At 50.6% G+C, this 6,532-nt stretch overlaps 1 pseudogene; it reads right to left on the bottom strand.

The window, feature by feature from the left end:
* Positions 1-4,954: 4,954 nt before the first annotated feature.
* LOC101542708 (phosphatidylinositol 5-phosphate 4-kinase type-2 beta-like) lies at positions 4,955-6,227 on the bottom strand (annotated as a pseudogene).
* Between the last annotated feature and the right edge of the window lie 305 nt (positions 6,228-6,532).

The following is a 6,532-nucleotide window of genomic DNA, read 5'->3' as shown; positions in this document are numbered from 1 at the left end:
TCTACCCAGCCAACCTTAGAATTTATAATCTACTCACAATGGGCCTTTGCATTTGCATTTTAAAAAGACAAATGCCCCTTTAATTCTTCAAAAATAATTGTCATTTGCCAACTAACTTCTCTATCTTCTGCCCTTTACTAAGAGTTGTGTTTTTATTTTCTTTGCTCATGAACTTTTCGGGTTACAGAATTATAAGAATGAATTGAAAAACAGGATGAGGAAATAGATAAAAAAAGGAGAATTCCTGTGTTGTGCTAGCCCCTGGGTTTCCCTTTTTTGAAGGAAATAGAAAACATGTTAGTGAAACTGTCTCTCTCTCTCTATATATATATATATATGTGTATATATATGTATACACATATATATATATATCACTGTATCACTGTCATCCCATTGTACATTGATTTGCTTGAGTGGGCACCAATAACGTCTCTGTTGTGAGACTTGTTACTGTTTTTGGCATATTGAATATACTACGGGTAGCTTGCCAGGCTCTGCCATATATACATACATATATGCATCTATATACCTACACACACATATATATGTACATGTATATATATATGTATGTATATATATATATATATTCCTAAGAGTTGAAACTTGAGTTGTAAGACAGGAAAAAAAATGATTAACTTAGTACCATCGACACCCAAGGAAACTTCTGTGGACTGATAGTTGAGAACCACTGTTTGAGACCATTTTAGGATTTTAATGTTAGGTGATATTCTCAATTTCTATCAAACATCTCTAAATTAATTTTCAGGTTTAATATTTCCATTTTATGTCCCTTTCACTTATATTGAGAAGCCTATTAGAAGCCTAGATTTATGGTCTATCATATATTGACTTGTTTACTTAGTTGCAGCATGTATATAACTTCATTTTGGAATCTTTGACTCATTTTTTTAAAAACACAGTTTTTAAAAGTTTAGTTTTATTATAATTTTATAAAGTAGTTCACATTATTTGATTACATTTAATATTTAACACCAAGCCCACCACCATTACACCTTCCCACCACCATATTTTGGATGTTTCTATCCTGAACCCCAACACCTGCCCCAAAGCATACCCAAAATAATTTATTTTGTATTGTTTGTTATGAATAAACTGCTGAAAATGCTTCAAAAATGTTCCTTAGAGGAGAGTGTGTTGTATTGTATTTCACCCAGGGGCCATTAAGCCCTTGTATAACAGATTAATAATATGTTGTTAAAGGTTGAGCATCATGTGCATATGTGTGTATATATATGTATATATGTATGTGCATATGTGTATATATATATGTATCTGTAAAAATACATTTCCCTCTAAGATTGGTTGCCTTCTACTTTCTTTCTTTTCTTTTTTTTTTCACACAAAGCTTTGTGAGTTTTATTTTTTCCCTTGGATCGAGAGTCATCTTAACATGCATACATTTTAAAACAGGAATGGGGTCTCGGACAGTTCTAGCAGACATTAGAGAAGCACAGGGGATTGAAAATCCCTATTTAAAAAAATGGAAACTGCAGCAGGAGATCAAGAAGTTGCACACGAATGCGGGGATCGTTTATCCTGCTTCCCCCTCCTCCTCCAAAAAAAAAAAAAGCTGACTCAATTCATTCACATTTTTGACTGCAATGATCTGCCCCGATGCTTGGGGGCGCTGAGCAGCACCGGGCCTGCCCCTAAGGTTCCCAGTGCCTCAGGTCCTGACTCTGAGCAAAGGAAGGTGGGCTTCTAGAAACTTCCTTCCCCAGCCTCCAGAGGATCTCAGGACAAATCCCTGGGAACAGCAGCTCATGTCAGAGGCTATAGGCATATGGCATCCCCACCCCCACCCTGCAGATGGCTGGTAGATGGGGGAAGGGCAGTTGTTGAGTGTATTCATTCTCCCTTTGATTCCTGGGCTCCCGCTGGACCCCTCCCCCGTCTCTGCCAGAAACAGATTAGGTTCCCTCACTTGGGAATTCCTTTTTTTCCCTCTTCCACCAAGAACTGGTAAAAAGACAAGGTGGGGAATGGGCCGTGACTGCTGAGAAGAGTCTTGCGTGGACCCCGGTGTGTGTGAGCACGGTTAGGGGATCTGTTTGAGGCCCAGGTAAAAGAAAGGGGGAAGACAAGGGAGGGAAGAGCTACCTCTGTGGGGACTGAATGCCATTGACAACAGCCCCGGGGGCAAGTTGTGGCGCAAGCCACAGGCCATAACCCCTGAGCAAGAGAAGAAGGCGCTCCTGGCCCCTGGGGCCCCTGGGAAGGCAGGAAAGGGGAAACTGATCCAGTGGCCCATCAGTGGTCTGCGAGGAGTCTGCAGGGCCTCCCTGGGGCCGGACCCCATGAGCAGATTCTCAAGCACAGGCTGTCCGGAGGCGCAGGAGCAGCTGCCAGGTGAAAGGGCAGGGATGGGGCAGAAGAACCTGACCCTCAGCCTCCAGCCCTCCCTGCTCGCCATGTTCTGTTCCGATACCTTTGTTCTCGGGAGACACGGAATGATCCCGGGTGCTGTTTTCTTCTTGGCTCCAAAGAGGTCGAGGCAGAAGGAAGAAAAGGGGAACAAACGGGGCCAGCTCACTTTCACTATACTCAGACTGCAAACCCAATACAGCATCTTCACCATCTCACCATTACAGAGAGAGAGAGAGAGAGAGAGAGAGAGAGAGAGAGAGAGAGAGAGAGAGAGAGAGAGAGAGAGAGAGAGAGAGAGAACTTGTACAAATCAAGATAAATAGCCTTTAAACATTAGAATGCTTAAGGAATTAGAGAGTCAAACGCATGGTCTTGAAGAAATGAATGACCTTAAAAAAAAATATTCTGAATCCACCAAATCACACCTCAAATGTTTCCGCCCAAACAATACCGTTAGACGGGGAAGGGAGCCGGTTGAGACAATGCTACCTCACAGAGTGTAAACAATATACTAAAACCAACCGACCAGGAAACAAAAACTCAATGTTAATGAAGTCAGAGAGCTGGTAGGTAGCCCCTCGCAACCGTCTCACTGATTGTTTCATTTCATACAATATGGCAACATGATTCCAAGGCAGGGGAGCCCAGAGCTGGGGGGGCGGGGGGGGGTTGCCCAGCTCCAGCAAGTCCAAATGTTCATTCTTGATTAGCAGGTGGGGAAACCAAGTCCAAATATCCTACGACTCCTTCCTGAAATTCCTGTTCTCTCTGGGACCACTGGGTCCAAGGTCTTCCCCCAGGTTGCTGGGTGTTTTGCTACTGCCTGGGCATGGAGCAGGGTGACTGCTGCCTCTTCCAGTCCCCCCAGGGGTAACAGAGGCAGTGGGCTCCTGCTTTGGAAGCTGGGCCGGAGCCCCAGGAAAGCTAACTGTCCATTCAGAGGGTTCCACTCGCTTTTCCCCCAAGTGCTGGCTTGTTACTCCCCAGGGCTCCAGTTCCTGGAGAGGCAGAACAAGTGGGTTGCTTGCACCCAGCCAGACCAGACAGCTCTGCAGGCCGCCCTGCAGGATGGGTTCCATCCCCAGGCTTGGGGGTAGGCTCAGAAAGGGATGGACACAGCAGGGCGCTCCAGAGGCCTCTCCTGGGGTGGTCTGGGGAGAACATCTGCTCACAGCCAGGCAGGACCACCTGGGGAGCTCCCAATGTGGACCCCCCTGCAGCACACCCTCAGGGGACAGAGCTGCCCCAGGGCAGGTTCCAGACTCCAAGGGGCGGGCACTGCTCCCAGCTGGCCACGACCATCCCAGTAAGTGTCCACAGGCACAGGGAGCTGGAGTATCCACACGGGGCTCTGGACTTCAAGAGGTTCTCTGCGAGGAGCACCCCAAATTATGGAGGTCTGCCCCTACCAAAAAGGTCATCTACCAGTGAGGGTGTCCGGGAGCAGGTCAGAAGTAAATGGAGGCACAAGAGACTCCAGTCCCGGGTTCTGTCACAGCCAAGGGCTTTGGTTCCTGGGCCCCAGGGAGAGCAGGTTTACGGAAGGACACCGAGTGTGCAGTTTAGTGACCATGGGGGGTGCTCCTGCCATCCCAGGAGGAAGGTCTGCCCCGAGATGCGAAATGCAGCGGTGGTCTGGAGTGATCCTTTGGGAGAAAAGCGTGGGGAGGCAGACCCAGGCCTGACGGGGCACTTGGCTTTGAGGCTGGAGGGACTGGTGCCCAGGCCGGAACACAGGCAGAGGCATCTGTCCCCTCACTGGTGTCAGCGATTTGTTCGGAGAGGACCCTGGGCTGGGCCCCTGGGGTGCTTCTTTATTTTATTTATTTATTTATTTTTATTGAATCACCATGTGGAAAGTTACAAAGTTCTCAGGCTTATGTCTCAGTTATACAATACTCAAACACCCATCCCTTCACCAGTGCTCATATTCCACCACCAAAAACCCCAGTATACCCCTTGCCCCCGCCCCCACCCCCAACTGCATAACTGATAAATTTCACTTCATTTTCTCTTTACCTTGATTACATTCTATATTTCAACACAAAACTCACTGTTGTTGTTGGAGTTTGCCCCCAAGAAAGACAGCCCTACTACCACGGAAGCATTTGATAATTAGTTTTCCATTGCTGGGAATGAAGAGATACGTAGCCCCACTGCTTGGGGTGCCTCTTTAACTGAGGGGAGCTGACGACAGCAGGGTGGGGCTGGGAGGTGGAGAGGGTGACGACACACATCATTATAAATAGCAAACTTGGAGCAATGAGAGTCCAGAAACAGAACCCAATAAACCCATAAAATCATCATCTCGAGCCCCAAGGAGGTGAGTGAAAGGTTACAAGCAAGATCACACAGGAAACCCCTTTTGATCCTGGGTGGGTCCAAGGGAGAACAAAGTCCCGAGAGAGCAGAAGCCGAGGCCACGCCCTGCTGGCGCAGGGACACCGGGAGGACCCTGTTGCTCTCCGCCCTCCCCGCCCGGCTGGCCCCAGCACACCCGCCCCCTCCGCGGGCCGGGACTCCACATCCCGGTCTCTGGCTCTGGCCGAAGCCGCGGGTAACTACGTCAGGATGCTGTGGACATGAACTCATTGAAGCGTCTGGAGTACTGCTCGGGGCTCACCGTGGAGATCTGGGGCCCCCGCCCCGTGCTTCACTGTCTTGGCTGCCTGAGCGGCTTTTTCCTCTTCGCGTCGTGTGGTGTGAGATGTCGATGAGGGCCCTGAAGTGGACCTCCCTCTTGGGGTTCCCTTTCGTGGCTTTTCACGGCATAGACGTCAACAGAAGGGTCGAATTCCTTCTGTCGACCCAAAGAAGCAGGGGAGTGAGGGTGGGGGGAAGCTGAGTCGGCAGGGGTGCGGCAGGAGCAGAGCAGGTCCCTGCCCACGCCATCATCCTCACGCTCCTCTTCTTCCACCCGCTCCTCCACCTCCGTCTCCTCCTGCCCGGCCCGGTCCACGTCGCGGGTTGCCCACCCGCAGGCTGCAGTCCGTGACGATCTCCAGCGGCGCCAGGCACTCAACATCCCGTTTCAGGTTTTCCAGGAAGTTCTCTTTCACTCTCCTCTCCCGCATGCAGCTTCTGCCCTTCGTTGAGGAAGTCGTTGCCTTTGAATGTCAGCGGCACGTCCTTGGCCTTCTCCTTGTCGCTGGCTTCTCGGGCAACCGCGGGCCCCTTGAGGTCGTACTTGGCAGTGGACCCTGAGCCGGTGGCTGAACACATTCCTGGTGACCACCTTTGTAGGTCTCCATGCCATCCACGGTCAGGCGGTACATGCATGCCCAGGAAACTGGCAAGAACGTGCTGCCGTGGCCCCCGACGACGAACTGGTGGTATTTTCTCTGAGATGTTGTGCATCTCGGCCACATCCTCGCTGGACTCAGTCTTGATGACAAAGCGCCGGTCCTAGGTGTTGAGGAAGCGCGTGCCACACCGGCCCTGGCTGTCACTGTTGATTGGGGCACTGCAGTGTCACCGAGTTCTGGTAATCCTGGTCATCAATCCCAAACCTCTCCCGGAGATTTCTGAACACCATCAATAGGGCAGTACTCCTTAAACTTAAGGCGGCTGGGGAGATTCTCCTTGTTGAAGAGGTGATTGTCCACCTTGATCTTGCTGTATGCTTTGAAGCCATCGGGCATCAGCATGACAGAGCCGGGGACATTGCTCAAGTTGTTGATCGTGTGGTTCACCCCCCACAGCAGGACGCTGAGAATTGGCTCGCTGGCCCGGAATAGCTTCACTTTCTGGCACACAAAATGCTTCTTCTTGGTCTTGGTCTAGCTGGGGCTGAGCGGTGCCACCGCCACTGCCGTGGTGTTGGTGCAATTGGACAACATGCCTGGGGCAGAGGTGGCATCGACAGAGGGTAGCTTCCCCCGGATCGAGCCCACCCCCGCGGCCTCAACACGTCATGGTCGCCCAGGCCCCAGCCCTCTCCTCCCCTCTGGGTGGTAGGGCCTGTCCCAGGGAGACAGCGGCCACCCTCCCACCCCTCCTTCCTGGGCCTGACAGTGCCCAGCTGGCATCTGCAAGCACCGAGCCTCATGCCAGGGTGGGGAGCACCCCGCCTTCTACTTTCAACTCCATCCAATGTGGTTTCGGTACTCTTGGAGTATGAGTGGTGTGAGGTATGAGATGTCAT

Source organism: Sorex araneus, chromosome 2 (assembly GCF_027595985.1).
Source record: "Sorex araneus isolate mSorAra2 chromosome 2, mSorAra2.pri, whole genome shotgun sequence".
In the NCBI taxonomy this organism is placed as follows: Eukaryota; Metazoa; Chordata; class Mammalia; order Eulipotyphla; family Soricidae; genus Sorex; species Sorex araneus.
This window is presented reverse-complemented; position numbering and strand designations above follow the sequence as displayed.